The sequence below is a fragment of the Lates calcarifer genome, linkage group LG9 (assembly GCF_001640805.2).
Source record: "Lates calcarifer isolate ASB-BC8 linkage group LG9, TLL_Latcal_v3, whole genome shotgun sequence".
NCBI classification, from domain to species: domain Eukaryota; kingdom Metazoa; phylum Chordata; class Actinopteri; family Centropomidae; genus Lates; species Lates calcarifer.
In genome coordinates, this window is record NC_066841.1 from 818,922 (window position 1) to 836,904 (window position 17,983).

Sequence of the window (17,983 nt, forward strand, 5' to 3'; positions counted from 1 at the left end):
AATCCTGAAATAAGCAAAAAATCCTCTCAAATAAGAACATGGAACCTGGTGGTGTTTGACATTTTTTGCAAGACAACTGGTGATTATTACAGAAGAAATGGATGCAGGCTTTTATAGCTCATAAGATTCATTCAAATGTTTTGTTTATAAACTTAAAAATTAGAAATAGAAACGTTTAATTTGCACAATAAGAACGGTTTCCTGATACTTGAAGGTTTTGTGTTCCTGGGTCTGGGTGTAGTTTTAATGTTTAGCCACTAGGTGTCACCAGAGACCAACTGAACTCTAATACTGCAACATGCTGTGGTTTGTTGACAGGACATTTCACATGTTGTTCTACTGCAGCTGTACAGTATTTATATTTTCTTGTATTGAGAGGCTGACAGCAGATAGTTGGTTCAAACAGAGCAGAACAGGACCTGCAGGGTTTTAGACATTTATTTAGATTTTCTTCAAAATCAATCAGGTCAAAATTTCTATTCATCAAAAAAAGAGTTAGATATCAGAAATAAAATCATAAGTTCACATATTTTGTCCATGTAATCAAACCAAACCTACAGCCCTGATTGTAAAAAGAACATTTCTGCAACATAAAAATCCATCAATACAAATATTCAACAAACATTTAGAGACAGAGAAGTTTCTATTTTCATGTGGAGAAATGTCACTTTAGGTGAACAACAATCATCATGAGCAGTGATATCCTCCATGGCTCCAGAACCACCTGAAGAAAGTCAAACATCAACACAACAATAAATGAGAAGATGATAAAGAGCTGACGATCAGTGTTTGATTGACAGGTGATCTCTGTGCAGAAATGACACAACAATGAGCTTTTAGCAACAAACATGGAGACAAAATCAATTCAAGGACTAAAACACTGATTTTGACCCACAGCCCCTTAAATGACTTTTGTCTATTTAAGTTTACAGAACTCAGCAGTGTCTCCAAACCAGTCAAGCCAGAGTCCAGCATAGAAAGGCTGAGTGAATGTGGTCTGGACTCTGTGGAGGAGAGTCATGGTTCCAGAGACGCTGTAGAAGGACAGAATACCTGCTCTGTGATCCAGGTACACTCCTACTCTGGAGGACTGAGGACCTGAGACTGGAGTGTTGATATTGTTGAACCAAAATGAATATCTGTTTTGGTCACAATATAACGCCCAAGATTTGTCATTGTATCCAAATAAACATTCATACTGAGCTCCCTGCTCTCCTGATATTCTTGTATGCGACTGCTACACGAACTCCTCTCCTCTCCACTCCACCTCCCAGTAACAACGTCCAGTCAGACTCTCTCTACTCGAGCTGAGGCCATCCACTGAATCTGCCTGGGTGACTAGAATAAGACTGTTGTTGCCTCATATATGTTGCTTTTCTGTTTCCCTCAGATAATAACAGACGTGTGTTTGCAGTGTTTGGATCCAGTGTGATTTCCTGTGAATATCTTAAGAACTCAACTCTGGTCTTGGGCTCTGGTTGTGACAGTAAAACATCCACTTCAGTCAGTGTCAGTGAGATGTTTGTCCATTTCTCTGTCAGAACGTCCTGTAGTTTATCTCTGAGCTCTGACACAGCTGCTGTCACATCCTCAAAGTACCTGAGAGGACGGATCTTGATGCTGGATGAGTGTGTAGATTGTCTGAGTGCTGACAGTGAGGGGTAGTTGTGTAGAAACTGGTTGTGATCCTCTGTGTGTGAGAGCTGCTTCAGCTCAGCATCTTTCCTCTTCATCTCAGTGATCTCCTGCTGCAGCTTCTCCTGAAGCTCTTTGACTCGACTCACTTCAGTTTCCTGCTGGGATCTGATCTGCTGCTTCACATCAGACCTTCTTTTCTCCATCAGACGGATCAGCTCAGTGAACATCTTCTCACTGTCCTCCACTGTTTTATCAGCAGAGCGATTGATAGCCTCCACCTCCTGTTGAAGCTCCTTCACATCTTTCTCTCTGTCCTGGATTCTCTGCTGGATTTTTAGTCGACTCAGCTCGAGCTCTCTCTGCCTCTCAGTCCTTTCTTCAGCTGCTGGGACTGTGTCGTGGCCTTTATGTTCATCCACAGAGCAGAGATAACAGATACACTGCTGATCAGTACGACAGAACATCTTCATCACCTCATCGTGACGAGAGCAGATGTTCTCCTGGAGCTTCTTGGAGGGGTCCACCAGCTTGTGTTTCTTTAATGGAGCTGAATCATAATGAGGCTGCAGGTGTTTTTCACAGTAAGAGGCCAGACACTGCAGACAAGACTTGACAGCTTTTCAGTTTTCTTCCCAGTGCAGACATCACAGGCCACATCTTCAGGTCCAGCATAGCAGTGATCAGCAGGAGCAGCTTGGAGTCCAGTCTTCTTCAGCTCCTCCACTAAAACTGCTAACATGGTGCTTTTCTCCAGGACAGGCCTCGGTGTGAAGGTCTGTCTACACTGAGGGCAGCTGTGGATTTTCTTCTCATCCTCTTCATCCCAGAAGCTTTTAATACAGTTCATGCAGTAGCTGTGTCCACAGGGAATAGTCACTGGATCCTTCAGTAGATCCAGACAGATGGAACAAGAGAAGGTTTCCCGGTCCAGCTGAACTCCTTTCTCCGCCATTTCACCTCTCAGTGACAATGACTGTCTGAGTTTCACTTTCTTAGAAGTGAAACTAGTCTGAGCTCTGATCTAAACAACATGTGTTTGTGCAGTGAACGGGGCCTGTCGGCTCTGCAACTTCACCACTCCCATCTTCAAACTGTAGATCTGAAGGGGAGGGAACAAGGAAATAAATGGACAGAGTGGAGCTCGCTGTGTTTGAGAGCAGGAAGAAGAGGGAGGGAATCAATCTTTGACTTGTTCCAGGAGGAGGAGCTTTGATACCATGTGTTTAACCCTTTCTTACCTCTTTTCCATGTGTCCACAATTTACTTTGTCCAGTTTGATTTTGTTGGAGGGAAAAGCTGCTTGTTCCATTTCTAATAATGTCGATATTTACTCTGAGGCAGTTATCCAGACTATAACAGTCTTTTGTTGTGTTTTCCAGTTCATTAAGATATTTTAATGACAGAAATTCAGATGTAATAAGGCACTGTGTTTGCTTTTCCTTTACATTCTTATATTTTCAGCCTATGATTTGACAACAAGAGTGTAGGATAAGGATTTAGATGACGTCGAATCGATTCGACCAATCAGAGGCGGAGCTAGGCGGGGCAGAATCACCGGACCAATCAGCGTTCTGTCTGCCGACGCTGGCCGACGTGTTTCGTCATTGTGCGTGCCAGACGCTAGGGAGAGCAGAGCGGCGGAGAAACAAAGTCGAATAAAACGAGTGAAAACACGGAGAAAAACCAACGTTTGAGTCGTTGTCTCATCGCCTTGTTTTGTTAAAATGCAGAGAGAGTTCATTACTGAAGACGCCTGGCCGCTAAAACAAGCTCTGGAGCGGGTTCCGTCGAACGCGAGTGAGGCTGAACACACCTGATACCGAGGGTAAGGCTAACAAGCTAACGTTAGCATTAGCACTAGCAGCCAGCGCTAGCATTAGCCTAATGATATTGTTTGGTGACATTTTATGTCACTCATTCTTTTATCATGGGTCAGGTTGTGTTTGTGTTGTGGACGGATGTTAAGAAGACACCGGGCGTCTCTCGGTAGTCCGTCTATGACTCGTCTTAGTCCGTTTGTGGCGTCTTAACACGTCGTTGTGATTTACTCAGTTTTTGTCTCTTACCAGGCTGATTTCCATTGTTTACGGTTTTTACAGCTTTTTGTCTTTTTCTGGCTGTTTTGTGTCTTATTGTGTGTCGTTGTGTTTTTCTGTTCATTACTGTTCAATCGACGTTTCATTGTGGATATGTCTGTGTAGGTTCTTAGTCATTCAGGTCATGGTGGTTTTCAGTGCTAAAGTTGAAGGCAACTGGACTTTATTACGTTTCACTTGTCATCCAAAAGCCCCCCCACCCCAGTTTGGGGAGTCCCAGGTGTTTAAGATCCTGAGAGTCGTTGACCCTGGCTGTCTTGTGTTGTTCCATGCGCTTTGTGCAGTGGTTGTCTAGTTGTACAGGTCTGAGTGTTCATCATTGCTCAGCTTGACCTCGGGATGAACCAGTTGTTGCCTGACGGTGTTGCCGGGTCTGAAGTGCACCGGGATGTTGTGCTCTTATCTGACCTGATGAAGGTCCAGTGAGGATGACCACGTTTCTTCACCGTCTGCCTCAGAGGGACTGCTCTGGTTCTGATAACACCAAGTTATTGTTCCATTGGGAGTCAGAGTCGGTGTTTCCAGTTTCTCTCTGGACATTTTTGTTTGACTGAGTTTAGTTTCTCCTTGTGATCATTTTGTGAATCAGTCTTTTGTCTCTTTGTGTTTGTTGTTTTAAGCGTCTTTGTGATCAGTTCTTTTGTGTATAAGTTGCAGGTGAAGACCTCTTGTTTGTGGTGACTTGATTCTTGATTGAGCTCAGTTTTGGGTGAAACTTTACAAGTTTGAGCCGCAGGTTTAAATGGAGATCATTACATCAAAAAGAAAATGAAAAGTTTTCATTTAAACTTTGAGAATGAGAATGACTGTTCCTAAATTTAAAAAATCAAATTTCTCTCTGAGATCTTAATTTAATTTGATTGTCAGGGTTAAGTAAAAGTTTTAATCTTTAGTTTTCACTGTTTCAGTTTTGGTGGTGAAGAGTTTGTTTTACCATCAGGTAGTTTCAGAGTTTCTCAAGTGTTGTATTTGTGTTTTTCAGGTCTTTACCTGTCGAGCTGCTGCAGCCTGGAGGAAACACCAGCTCTCACCTCACAGAGCAAACAGGTCTGTGTCCTAAACTCTTACTCAGTTATTAAAGGCAACAACAGTGTTACTGTTTAAATGTCAGGTCAGACCTCAGTGAGTAATGACCTCTTAACCATGTCTATAAAATGTCTGAAAACAGCAGCAGTATTTCATCTGCTGTCACATGAAAACAATGAAATGTTCACATTTTAGAATCAAATATTTGAGGAAAAAAGGTTTGAGCAGCAGCTGGAGTCTTTCATTGATAAGAATCAAATACGCCTGAGAAATATCTTCAGTTTGATTGGATATGATATTATATTGGTTTTTATTGGTAAAGTATAAAAATAATAAAATATTGTAACTGATGTGTACAGTCATTTTAACTGATTTAAAATTTGTTTTTTAAGTGTAAAACAACCAGTTGTACATATGATTATCATATATTTAAAAACCTTTGTTAATGCAGCTGAATACAGTGACTGTTCATTGCACAGTTCTATGGTTAAAATCAGTTAAATATTTACGTTGTGTCATGTGAACACGCAGACAGTGCTCTGTACTAACATAATGTTAAATTTAATTGGTTTTTATTCTTCAAATAAAGACTTTTAAACATCAGTTATGTTTCTGTCTGGAAGAACAACTCTGACATTTTACTGAAATTTAATTCATAAGACACAAGCTCAAACCTGCACTTTTCTGTTCTACAGTTCACAGTAATAAACATGATTCCATCAGTGAAGAGTTAAAATGTTCTGCTTCAGTTTCCATGTTGAATATTTGTGTGTTTTTTAAACTGTTGAAGTAACAGTGTGTTTCTCCTTTATTTCCTCCAGGTGTCTCCACTTCACCCATGAGTCCAGAGACCAGACCAGACCAGACCAGGATCCATGAGGCCTCCAGGTGATTCAGACACAGCATCACACAGAGCTCTGATGTAACTCAGTGTGTTCAATACGCTTTAGAAACATTTATAAAGTTTATTTACAGATGGAATGTTTGAACAGTTCAGAGCAAATAAAAAATAAATCAGAAGATTTTGCAGAATTTAAAGCTCAGAGCGACAGTTTCTGTAAAGTAATGGAAAAAGAAATGATTTTATTCAGAATTAACGAGGAGTTATTTCTTCATGTATTTTGAAAACAAACCTGGTTTTAAATAAATGTGTTTGTTTGTTTTTTTTTCAGGTGGATTCACAGAAACAACTGGATTCATTTGAGGTAAGAAAATGTTTTTATTTTCACCTGAACTGTTTTTATTTCTGTTTGATAGTTGATCAGTGTTTGAGTCGGAGCGCTGCTTCAGTCTCATTGGAAAAATGAATCAGCTGCTTCAAACTATTTCCAGGTTTTAGAGTCTCAGTAGAAACAGACTGTGTCTCTGTCCTAAAATAATCCTGAAACTTTATTTAAACCACATGATAAAATTATAATAAAACAAGCAGTAATTCAGAAGTAATCTAAAATATTAGAGTAACCTGTAATATCAATCTGTCTTTAAGTAATTTAATAGTAGAAGTGATATTAAAGGCCTGTAATGATAAATCATGTTAGATGAAATTGTAATGTTAAAAGTAATCTGCAGTAATAGAAGTAATCTGTAATGATAAAAGTAATATAAGTGATCTAAAATTGGAGTAATTTAAATGGTTATCTGTAATTATGAAATGTAATATGTAATGGTACTATAATGTGAAAAGTAATCTGTAAAGATAATCTAAGAGAAAGTTAATGTCCAAATTATATTTAGAGTAAATTGTTTAAATAAAGTTTCAGGATTATTTTAGGACAGAGAGACAGTCTGTTTCTACTGAGACTCTAAAACCTGGAAATAGTTTGAAGCAGCTGATTCATTTTTGAGGCAGCGCTCCGACTCAAACACTGATCAACTATCAAACAGAAATAGAGACAGTTCAGATTTATTGATTGATTATTGATCAGTTGATTAACATGTTGTTGTGTCTCTGCAGGAGGAGGAGGAGGAGGAGGCTGAAGATCTGGACCTGAAGAGGATCAGAGAAAACAACACAGACATGAAGCTGATAATAAATATAACAGAGTTTACACACCACAGACCCACAGCATCTTACTGCCCCTCCCCTCCTCCCACCCCCCCCACCACCAGGAGGCGCTCTGTTTCATCCTCCATGAACACTAATGTAGCTGTGAGTTTCTGACTACACTGCATGTTGTTATTCAGCAGGTGAAGATAAACAACTTTACTGTGTTATGAGCTCATTTCCCAGAGACTAACACGTCTTTATTAAACAGCTTTAAGAACATTTCACTGCTTCTGATACAGTGTGAAATGAATGTTCTTAAAGATGAAGAACAGAAACATGTTAGTTTTTAGAAAACGAGCTCATAATTACAGTAAAGTGTTTTATCTTCACCTGCTGAATAACAACATGTAATGTAGTCAGGACATTTTCCACAGACGAACACGTTTCTATTCAAACATCTTTAACAACATTTCACTGCTCATGATGAACAGTACTGCAGCAGTGAAATGTTGTTAAAGATGTTTGAATAGAAACGTGTTCGTCTGTGGAAAATGTGCTCACAGCTACATTAGTGTTGGTAGGAGAATAAAACAAAGCGCCTCCTGGTGGCCAAACATCTGTCATTATCTTTGCTGCAGTTTGTTAAAATGTTGTCCAGAACTAAACCATTAAAACATTATCATTAAACTGTTCCATTGATTTATTAACATTACAACATTAGAAAATATTCTCTACTTGCACCTATCAAATTAAATATGGAATACTTCTGATTACACCTTACATCTATAATTACAGATTACTTCAATTTGTAAAGAGTCAAACTGCAGCAGAGATAACGACAGTTGGACACTGATCTAACTCATACACTGACCTTCAGCTTCAGCTCCGTCTCCTCTCTGAACTGATGCTTCAACTCGGAGTTCTGACGAGAAAACACACAAACAACAAACATTAATACGAAGCTGCTGCAGTTTAAATGTAAAAGCACAGTCCTTTACATCTAAACAAGCCAAGCTAAATGTGACCTATGACGCTTTTAGCACATTTCTGACGCCATATTATCGCAGACCTCTCTGTGCAGAACAACACCCACATTGAACTGGTGCTGGCTGCTGAGTCCACGCAGAACGTCATCCATAAAAATGAAATTTGTATTTTTTGTTTCTCTTTTTTAATATACATGTAGCCTTTTAAATGTGATGCTCAAAACAAAGTAGTAAAATTGTACAAATAATTCACATCCTTACACTCTTTAAACTTCTGACAACCTGTTAAGTGTCCTGTAAATAATGTATCCAATGTTTTCAAATCATTAAATAAAACTTTATATACAATTACTGATTGTCCTGTCCAGTTATTTATTTCATCCCTGATAATGTGTCATGTGATAATGACTGACATTTTTGACGCCATACTATACTATGACATTTTTAGACCATTTTTCATGTTTTACTATACTATGACATTTTTTGGTGGTTTTTGATGCCATACTATACTATGACATTTTTTGACTGTTTTTGATGCCATACTATACTGACATTTTTTGACCGTTTTTGATGCCTTACTATACTATGACATTTTTTGGTGGTTTTTGATGCCATACTATACTATGACATTTTTTGACCGTTTTTGACGCCATACTATACTATGACATTTTTTGGTGGTTTTTGATGCCTTACTATACTATGACATTTTTTGACCGTTTTTGATGCCATACTATACTATGACATTTTTGATGTTTTGATGCCATACTATACTATGACATTTTTTGACCATTTTTCATGTTTTACTATACTATGACATTTTTTGACCATTTTTGACGCCATACTATACTATGACATTTTTTGACCATTTTTCATGTTTTACTATACTATGACATTTTTTGATGGTTTTTGACGCCTTACTATACTATGACATTTTTTGACCGTTTTTGACGCCTTACTATACTATGACATTTTTTGACGGTTTTTGACGCCTTACTATACTATGTCATTTTTTGACCGTTTTTGACGCCATACTATACTATGTCATTTTTTGACCGTTTTTGACGCCATACTATATTATGACATTTTTTGACCGTTTTTGACGGCATACTATACTATGTCATTTTTTGACCGTTTTTCATGTTTTACTATACTATGACATTTTTTGATGGTTTTTGATGCCATACTATACTATGACATTTTTTGACCATTTTTAAGGCCATACTATACTATGACATTTTTTGATGGTTTTTGACGCCTTACTATACTATGACATTTTTTGACCATTTTTCATGTTTTACTATACTATGACATTTTTTGACCATTTTTAAGGCCATACTATACTATGACATTTTTTGATGGTTTTTGATGCCTTACTATACTATGACATTTTTTGGTGGTTTTTGATGCCATACTATACTATGACATTTTTTGACCGTTTTTGACGCCTTACTATACTATGTCATTTTTTGACCGTTTTTGACGCCTTACTATACTATGTCATTTTTTGACCGTTTTTGGCGCCTTACTATACTATGACATTTTTTGACCGTTTTTGATGCCATACTATACTATGACATTTTTTGACCATTTTTCATGTTTTACTATACTATGACATTTTTTGACCATTTTTGACGCCATACTATACTATGACATTTTTTGACCATTTTTCATGTTTTACTATACTATGACATTTTTGATGGTTTTTGACGCCTTACTATACTATGACATTTTTTGACCATTTTTCATGTTTTACTATACTATGACATTTTTTGACCATTTTTCATGTTTTACTATGACATTTTTTGACCGTTTTTGATGCCATACTATACTATGACATTTTTTGACCGTTTTTGACGCCATACTATATTATGACATTTTTTGATGGTTTTTGACGCCATACTATACTATGACATTTTTGGACCATTTTTCATGTTTTACTATACTATGACATTTTTGGACCATTTTTAAGGCCATACTATACTATGACATTTTTTGATGGTTTTTGATGTTTTACTATACTATGACATTTTTTGACCATTTTTGACGCCATACTATACTATGACATTTTTTGATGGTTTTTGATGCCATACTATATACTATGACATTTTTAAATGGTTTTTGACGCCTTACTATACTATGTCATTTTTTGACCGTTTTTGACGCCATACTATACTATGACATTTTTTGACCGTTTTTGATGCCATACTATACTATGACATTTTTTGACCGTTTTTGACGCCATACTATACTATGACATTTTTGACCGTTTTTGACGCCATACTATACTATGTCATTTTTTGACCGTTTTTCATGTTTTACTATACTATGACATTTTTTGATGGTTTTTTGATGCCATACTATACTATGACATTTTTTGACCATTTTTAAGGCCATACTATACTATGACATTTTTTGATGGTTTTTGATGCCATACTATACTATGACATTTTTTGACCATTTTTGATGCCATACTATACTATGACATTTTTTGGTGGTTTTTGATGCCTTACTATACTATGTCATTTTTTGACCGTTTTTGATGCCTTACTATACTATGTCATTTTTTGATGGTTTTTGACGCCTTACTATACTATGTCATTTTTTGACCGTTTTTGATGCCTTACTATACTATGACATTTTTTGGTGAGTTTTGACGCCTTACTATACTATGACATTTTTTGACGGTTTTTGATGCCATACTATACTATGACATTTTTAAATGGTTTTTGACGCCTTACTATACTATGACATTTTTGACCATTTTTCATGTTTTACTATACTATGACATTTTTTGACCATTTTTAAGGCCATACTATACTATGACATTTTTTGATGGTTTTTGATGCCTTACTATACCTATGACATTTTTTGGTGGTTTTTGATGCCCTATACATGACATTTTTTGACCGCCTTACTATACTATGTCATTTTTTGACCGTTTTTGATGCCATACTATACTATGACATTTTTTGACCGTTTTTGACGCCTTACTATACTATGCATTTTTGGACTATACTGATGATTTTTTGACCATTTTTCATGTTTTATTGACATTTTTTGACCATTTTACTATACTATGACATTTTTTTTTCATGTTTTACTATATGATTTTTGATGGTTTTTGACGCCTTACTATACTATGACATTTTTTGACATTTTCATGTTTTACTATACTATGACATTTTTTGACCATTTTTCATGTTTTACTATGACATTTTTGATTTTTGATGCCATACTATACTATGACATTTTTTGACCGTTTTTGACGCCATGACATTTTTTGATGGTTTTGACGCCATACTATACTATGACATTTTTGGACCATTTTTCATGTTTTACTATACTATGACATTTTTGACCATTTTTAAGGCCATACTATACTATGACATTTTTTGATGGTTTTTGACTATACTATGACATTTTTTGACCATTTTTGACGCCATACTATACTATGACATTTTTTGATGGTTTTTGATGCCATACTATATACTATGACATTTTTCACTTTTGACCTTTTTGACGCCATACTATACTATGACATTTTTTGACGTTTTTGATGCGACATTTTTGACCGTTTTTTATACCATACTATACTATGTCATTTTTTGACCGTTTTTCATGGACATTTTTTGATGGTTTTTGATGCCATACTATACTATGACATTTTTGACCATTTTTAAGGCCATACTATACTATGACATTTTTTGATGGTTTTTGATGCCATACTATACTATGACATTTTTTGACATTTTTTTGCCATACTATTATGACATTTTTGGTTTTTGATGCCTTACTATACTATGACATTTTTTGACCGTTTTGATGCCTTACTATACTATGTCATTTTTTGATGGTTTTTTACTATACTATGTCATTTTTTTTTTTGATGCCTTACTATACTATGACATTTTTTGGTGAGTTTTGACGCCTTACTATACTATGACATTTTTTGACGGTTTTTGATGCCATACTATACTATGATTTTTTGGTTTTTGACGCCTTACTATACTATGATTTTTTGACCGTTTTTCATGTTTTACTATACTATGACATTTTTTGATGGTTTTTGATGCCATACTATACTATGACATTTTTTGACCATTTTTGGCCATACTATACTATGACATTTTTTGATGGTTTTTGACGCCTTACTATACTATGACATTTTTTGACCATTTTTCATGTTTTACTATACTATGACATTTTTTGACCATTTTTAAGGCCATACTATACTATGACATTTTTTGACGGTTTTTGATGCCTTACTATACTATGACATTTTTTGACCGTTTTTGACGCATACTATACTATGTCATTTTTTGACCGTTTTTCATGTTTTACTATACTATGACATTTTTTGATTTTTGGCCATACTATACGACATTTTTTGATGGTTTTGACGCCATACTATACTATGACATTTTTTGACCGTTTTTTTTTTATACTATGACCATACTATACTATGACATTTTTTGACCATTTTTAAGGCCATACTATACTATGACATTTTTTGATGGTTTTTGATGCCATACTATACTATGACATTTTTTGACCATTTTTGGCCATACTATACTATGACATTTTTTGATGGTTTTTGATGCCATACTATACTATGACATTTTTTTTGATGCCATACTATACTATGACATTTTTTGGTGGTTTTTGATGCCTTACTATACTATGTCATTTTTTGACCGTTTTTGCCTTACTATACTATGTCATTTTTGATGGTTTTTGACGCCTTCTATGCATTTTTGACCGTTTTTGATGCCTTACTATACTATGACATTTTTTGGTGAGTTTTGACGCCTTACTATACTATGACATTTTTTGGTGAGTTTTGACGCCTTACTATACTATGACATTTTTTGACTTTTTGATGCCATACTATACTATGACATTTTTAAATGGTTTTTGACGCCTTACTATACTATGTCATTTTTTGACGTTTTTGACGCGACATTTTTTGACCATTTTTGATACTATACATGTCATTTTTTGTTTTGACGCCATACTATACTTATGACATTTTTTGACCGTTTTTGACGCCATACTATACTATGACATTTTTGACCGTTTTTGTTTTACTATACTATGACATTTTTTGATGGTTTTGATGCCATACTATACTATGACATTTTTTGACCATTTTTTACTATACTATGACATTTTTTGATGGTTTTTGATGCCATACTATACTATGACATTTTTTGACCATTTTTAAGGCCATACTATACTATGACATTTTTGATGGTTTTTGATGCCTTACTATACTATACCATTTTTTACTATACTATGACATTTTTTGATGTTTTTGATGCCTTACTATACTATGACATTTTTGAGACTATACTATGACATTTTTTGACATTTTTACCATACTATACTATGACATTTTTTGATGCTTACTATACTATGACATTTTTTGGTGGTTTTTGATGCCATACTATACTATGTCATTTTTTGACCGTTTTTGATGCCTTACTATACTATGTCATTTTTGTTGAGCCACGTTTTTGACGCCTTACTATATTATGTCATTTTTGGACCGTTTTTGACGCCTCTACTATATTATTTTTGAGTTTTGTCATATTTATGACATTTTTGAGTCGTTTTTGATGCCAATACTATGACATTTTTTTTGATGGTTTTTGACGCCATACTATACTATGACATTTTTTTGCGTTTGGAGTTTTTTGATGCCATACTATACTATGGTATCATTTATTTTTTGACCGTTTTTGATGCCATACTATACTATGTCATTTTTTGACCGTTTTTGATGCCTTACTATACTATGTCATTTTTTGACCATTTTTGATGCCATACTATACTATGACATTTTTTGATGGTTTTTGACGCCTTACTATACTATGTCATTTTTTGACCGTTTTTGACACCTTACTATACTATGTCATTTTTTGACCGTTTTTGATGCCTTACTATACTATGTCATTTTTTGACCGTTTTTGACGCCATACTATAGTATGACATTTTTTGGTGGTTTTTCACGCCTTACTATACTATGACATTTTTTGACCGTTTTTGACGCCATACTATACTATGTCATTTTTGGTGGTTTTTGATACCATACTATACTATGACATTTTTGGACCGTTTTTGATGCCATACTATACTATGACATTTTTTGACCATTTTTCATGCCTTACTATAGTATGATATTTTTTGAAAGTTGATGTAAAGCTGTTTGTGAATTACCTGGAGGACTCTGTCCTGGTCTCAAAGAACTTCTTCATTGTACAAAAACTCTCTGTAATCGTGGATTACGTCTCTGTGATCGTGGACTACGTCTCTGTGATCGCGGACAATGTCTCTGAGATTATGGACAAAGTCTCTGTGATCATGGACAATGTCTTTGTGATCGTGGACGATGTCTCTGAGATCATAGACGGCGTCTCTGTGACCATCGACAATGTCTCCATGATCGCGGGCAGTGCCGTCAAATCGGTGACCCCCGTCTCCGCCGATTCTATCGCAAGGTCTCTACGAAGCATGGGACAATGTCTCTGATCAAGGACAACGTCTCTCTCATCTTTGACAAGGTCTCTGTGATCATGGACAACGTCTCTGATCGTGGACGATGTCTCCCTCATCCTCAACAATGTCTCTCCGATCATGGACCATGTCTCTGCGATCGTGGGCAAAGTGGCGACGCCTGTAGAAAATCACAGAGAAACATACAAAGGAAAATGATCAACACACTACCACCTATTCCTCATTGACAGTTTAACCATGAAAACACAGAAATATTCAACATTACAGACTGAACTAGAGCATTTAACAAACATTAGAGGCTGTTTCAGAAAATGAACAGTAAATCAACTAATTCAACCCAACCAGTCGAGGCAGATGGCCGCCCAGCCTGAGTCTGGTTCTGCTCGAGGTTTCAGCCTCGAAAGAAGAGTTTTTCCTCTTCACTGTCACCTAGTGCGCGCCTATGGTGGGATTTGTTGGGTCTCTCTCTGAAAATATTACAACATATAGAGTTCGGTCCTGCTCTATATGAAGAGTGCCTTAAGATAACTTCTGTCGTGATTTGGCTCTAAATAAATAAAACTGAATTGATCACTGAAGTCAGTGTCAGCACTCTGTGTTGGACAGTTGACTAAAGCTGTTAGTGAATTACCTGGAGGCCTCTGTCCTGATCTCAAAGAACTTCTTCATTGTTCAAAGACACTCTGTGATCGTGGACTACGTCTCTGTGATCGCGGACAATGTCTCTGAGATTATGGACAAAGTCTCTGTGATCATGGACAATGTCTTTGTGATCGTGGACGATGTCTCTGAGATCATAGACGGCGTCTCTGTGACCATCGACAATGTCTCCATGATCGCGGGCAGTGCCGTCAAATCGGTGACCCCCGTCTCCGCCGATTCTATCGCAAGGTCTCTACGAAGCATGGGACAATGTCTCTGATCAAGGACAACGTCTCTCTCATCTTTGACAAGGTCTCTGCGATCATAGACAATGTCTCTGATCGTGGACGATGTCTCCCTCATCCTCAACAATGTCTCTCCGATCATGGACCATGTCTCTGCGATCGTGGGCAAAGTGGCGACACCTGGAGAAAATCACAGAGAAACATACAAAGGAAAATGATCAACACACTACCACCTATTCCTCATTGACAGTTTAACCATGAAAACACAGAAATATTCAACATTACAGACTGAACTAGAGCATTTAACAAACATTAGAGGCTGTTTCAGAAAATGAACAGTCTATCAACTAATTCAACCCAACCAGTCGAGGCAGATGGCCGCCCAGCCTGAGTCTGGTTCTGCTTGAGGTTTCAGCCTCGAAAGAAGAGTTTTTCCTCTTCACTGTCACCTAGTGCGTGCCTATGGTGGGATTTGTTGGGTCTCTCTCTGAAAATATTACAACATATAGAGTTCGGTCCTGCTCTATATGAAGAGTGCCTTAAGATAACTTCTGTCGTGATTTGGCTCTAAATAAATAAAACTGAATTGATCACTGAAGTCAGTGTCAGCACTCTGTGTTGGACAGTTGACTAAAGCTGTTAGTGAATTACCTGTAGGACTCTGTCCTGATCTCAAAGAACTTCTTCATTGTTCAAAGACACTCTGTGATCGTGGACTACGTCTCTGTAAACGTGGACAATGTCTCTGAGATTATGGACAAAGTCTCTGTGATCATGGACAATGTCTTTGTGATCGTGGACGATGTCTCTGAGATCATAGACGGCGTCTCTGTGACCATCGACAATGTCTCCATGATCGCGGGCAGTGCCGTCAAATCGGTGACCCCCGTCTCCGCCGATTCTATCGCAAGGTCTCTACGAAGCATGGGACAATGTCTCTGATCAAGGACAACGTCTCTCTCATCTTTGACAAGGTCTCTGCGATCATAGACAATGTCTCTGATCGTGGACGATGTCTCCCTCATCCTCGACAATGTCTCTGCGATCACGGACCATGTCTCTGCGATCGTGGGCAAAGTGGCGACACCTGGAGAAAATCACAGAGAAACATACAAAGGAAAATGATTCATACACTACCACCTATTCCTCATTGACAGTTTAACCATGAAAACACAGAGAAATATTCAACATTATGTCTTACTATAACGTGACATTTTTACTTCTGTTTTGGATTACTTACGCATTGCTTTCATATTACAGATTACTTTTACCTCTAATATTAGATTACTTTTATCATTACATGATACTTTTCTTATTACGTATTACTTCTAAAGTCACAGTTAACTTTTACTGCTGTAAACTACATCTAGTTACAGATTACTTTGACTATTACATTGTACTTCTGCTAGTGTAAAAATAGAATTAATTTGCTATATAAAAATAATGTATAAGTAATCTGTATTAATAGTAATGTGAAAGTAATCAGTAATAGTAATAGTAATGTGATTACTTTCACATTACTATTAATACAGATTACTTATACATTATTTTTATATAGCAAATTAATTCTATTTTTACACTTTTCTGATAAACTGAATACTGAACATAAACAGTTTAATGTCAGTGCTCTGTGTTGGACAGTTGATGTAAAGCTGTTTGTGAATTACCTGGAGGACTCTGTCCTGATCTCAAAGAACTTCTTCATTGTACAAAGACACTCTGTGATCGTGGATTACGTCTCTGTGATCGTGGATTACGTCTCTGTGATCGTGGATTACGTCTCTGTGATCGCGGACAATGTCTCTGAGATTATGGACAAAGTCTCTGTGATCATGGACAATGTCTTTGTGATCGTGGACGATGTCTCTGAGATCATAGACGGCGTCTCTGTGACCATCGACAATGTCTCCATGATCGCGGGCAGTGCCGTCAAATCGGTGACCCCCGTCTCCGCCGATTCTATCGCAAGGTCTCTACGAAGCATGGGACAATGTCTCTGATCAAGGACAACGTCTCTCTCATCTTTGACAAGGTCTCTGCGATCATAGACAATGTCTCTGATCGTGGACGATGTCTCCCTCATCCTCAACAATGTCTCTCCGATCATGGACCATGTCTCTGCGATCGTGGGCAAAGTGGCGACACCTGGAGAAAATCACAGAGAAACATACAAAGGAAAATGATTAACTGATTAACGGACTTGCTGACATCGCATTCATTTTTCAAATGCACAACATACTTTTACTAAGCCGCTAATTAATTTGATGCATTAAATACTGTAAACTGTGGTGAAACATGGTGGTAAATAAAAAGCTAACTCACCAAATTAGCGGTTAGCAAAGAGGAAAAGGTTCGCTGATCACATCCAGAAAACTGCTGCGTGTCACCGCGTGTTTCACCTCAAATGTCTTCACGGACAATCCAACGTCGAATTTCCGAGAGAAAATATCTGCTTCCCCGTTGTTATTTCAAAATATATCGAAGTTGTTTGCAAGCTACAAACTTTTCTCCACTCAACTCATCTGGGCAAAGATGGCGGACTTCTTCTTGCAAGTTTCCGGCAGACTGGATGCCTCGCGGCAGACTGCTGCCTCCCACCGGTTGGGGATCACATTACAATTCGGAGTGACTGTAAATGTAGATGGAGATCTATCATCTAGATGAATTCAGAGACCGCCTACACAACCCTTAACTGATTTTCACTGGTATTCGGCGGCCTCTCCATTGTAATCTACGCGGCGTCTATCGTAATGTGTACTGGTGTAAAAGAAACCACGCCCACTTCCGTGTGACAGAACCCTCGACTGCTGCGTTCCCATGGAAACCACGCACAGGCGGCGTCTAAAA

At 37.1% G+C, this 17,983-nt stretch overlaps 1 long non-coding RNA gene and 1 pseudogene across 2 annotated transcripts; both read right to left on the reverse strand.

The window, feature by feature from the left end:
* Positions 1-420: 420 nt before the first annotated feature.
* LOC108895523 (tripartite motif-containing protein 16-like) lies at positions 421-3,208 on the reverse strand (annotated as a pseudogene).
* Positions 3,209-13,941: 10,733 nt separating this feature from the next.
* LOC127142780 (uncharacterized) lies at positions 13,942-17,871 on the reverse strand. 2 transcript variants are annotated; one of them, XR_007813833.1, is made up of 5 exons: positions 17,459-17,871; positions 16,804-17,281; positions 15,788-16,223; positions 14,881-15,316; positions 13,942-14,409 (listed from the first exon to the last, which is right to left on the reverse strand). It is a non-coding gene; the product is annotated as an uncharacterized LOC127142780 (long non-coding RNA). The 2 variants fall into 2 exon arrangements; XR_007813834.1 differs by lacking the exon at positions 15,788-16,223.
* Between the last annotated feature and the right edge of the window lie 112 nt (positions 17,872-17,983).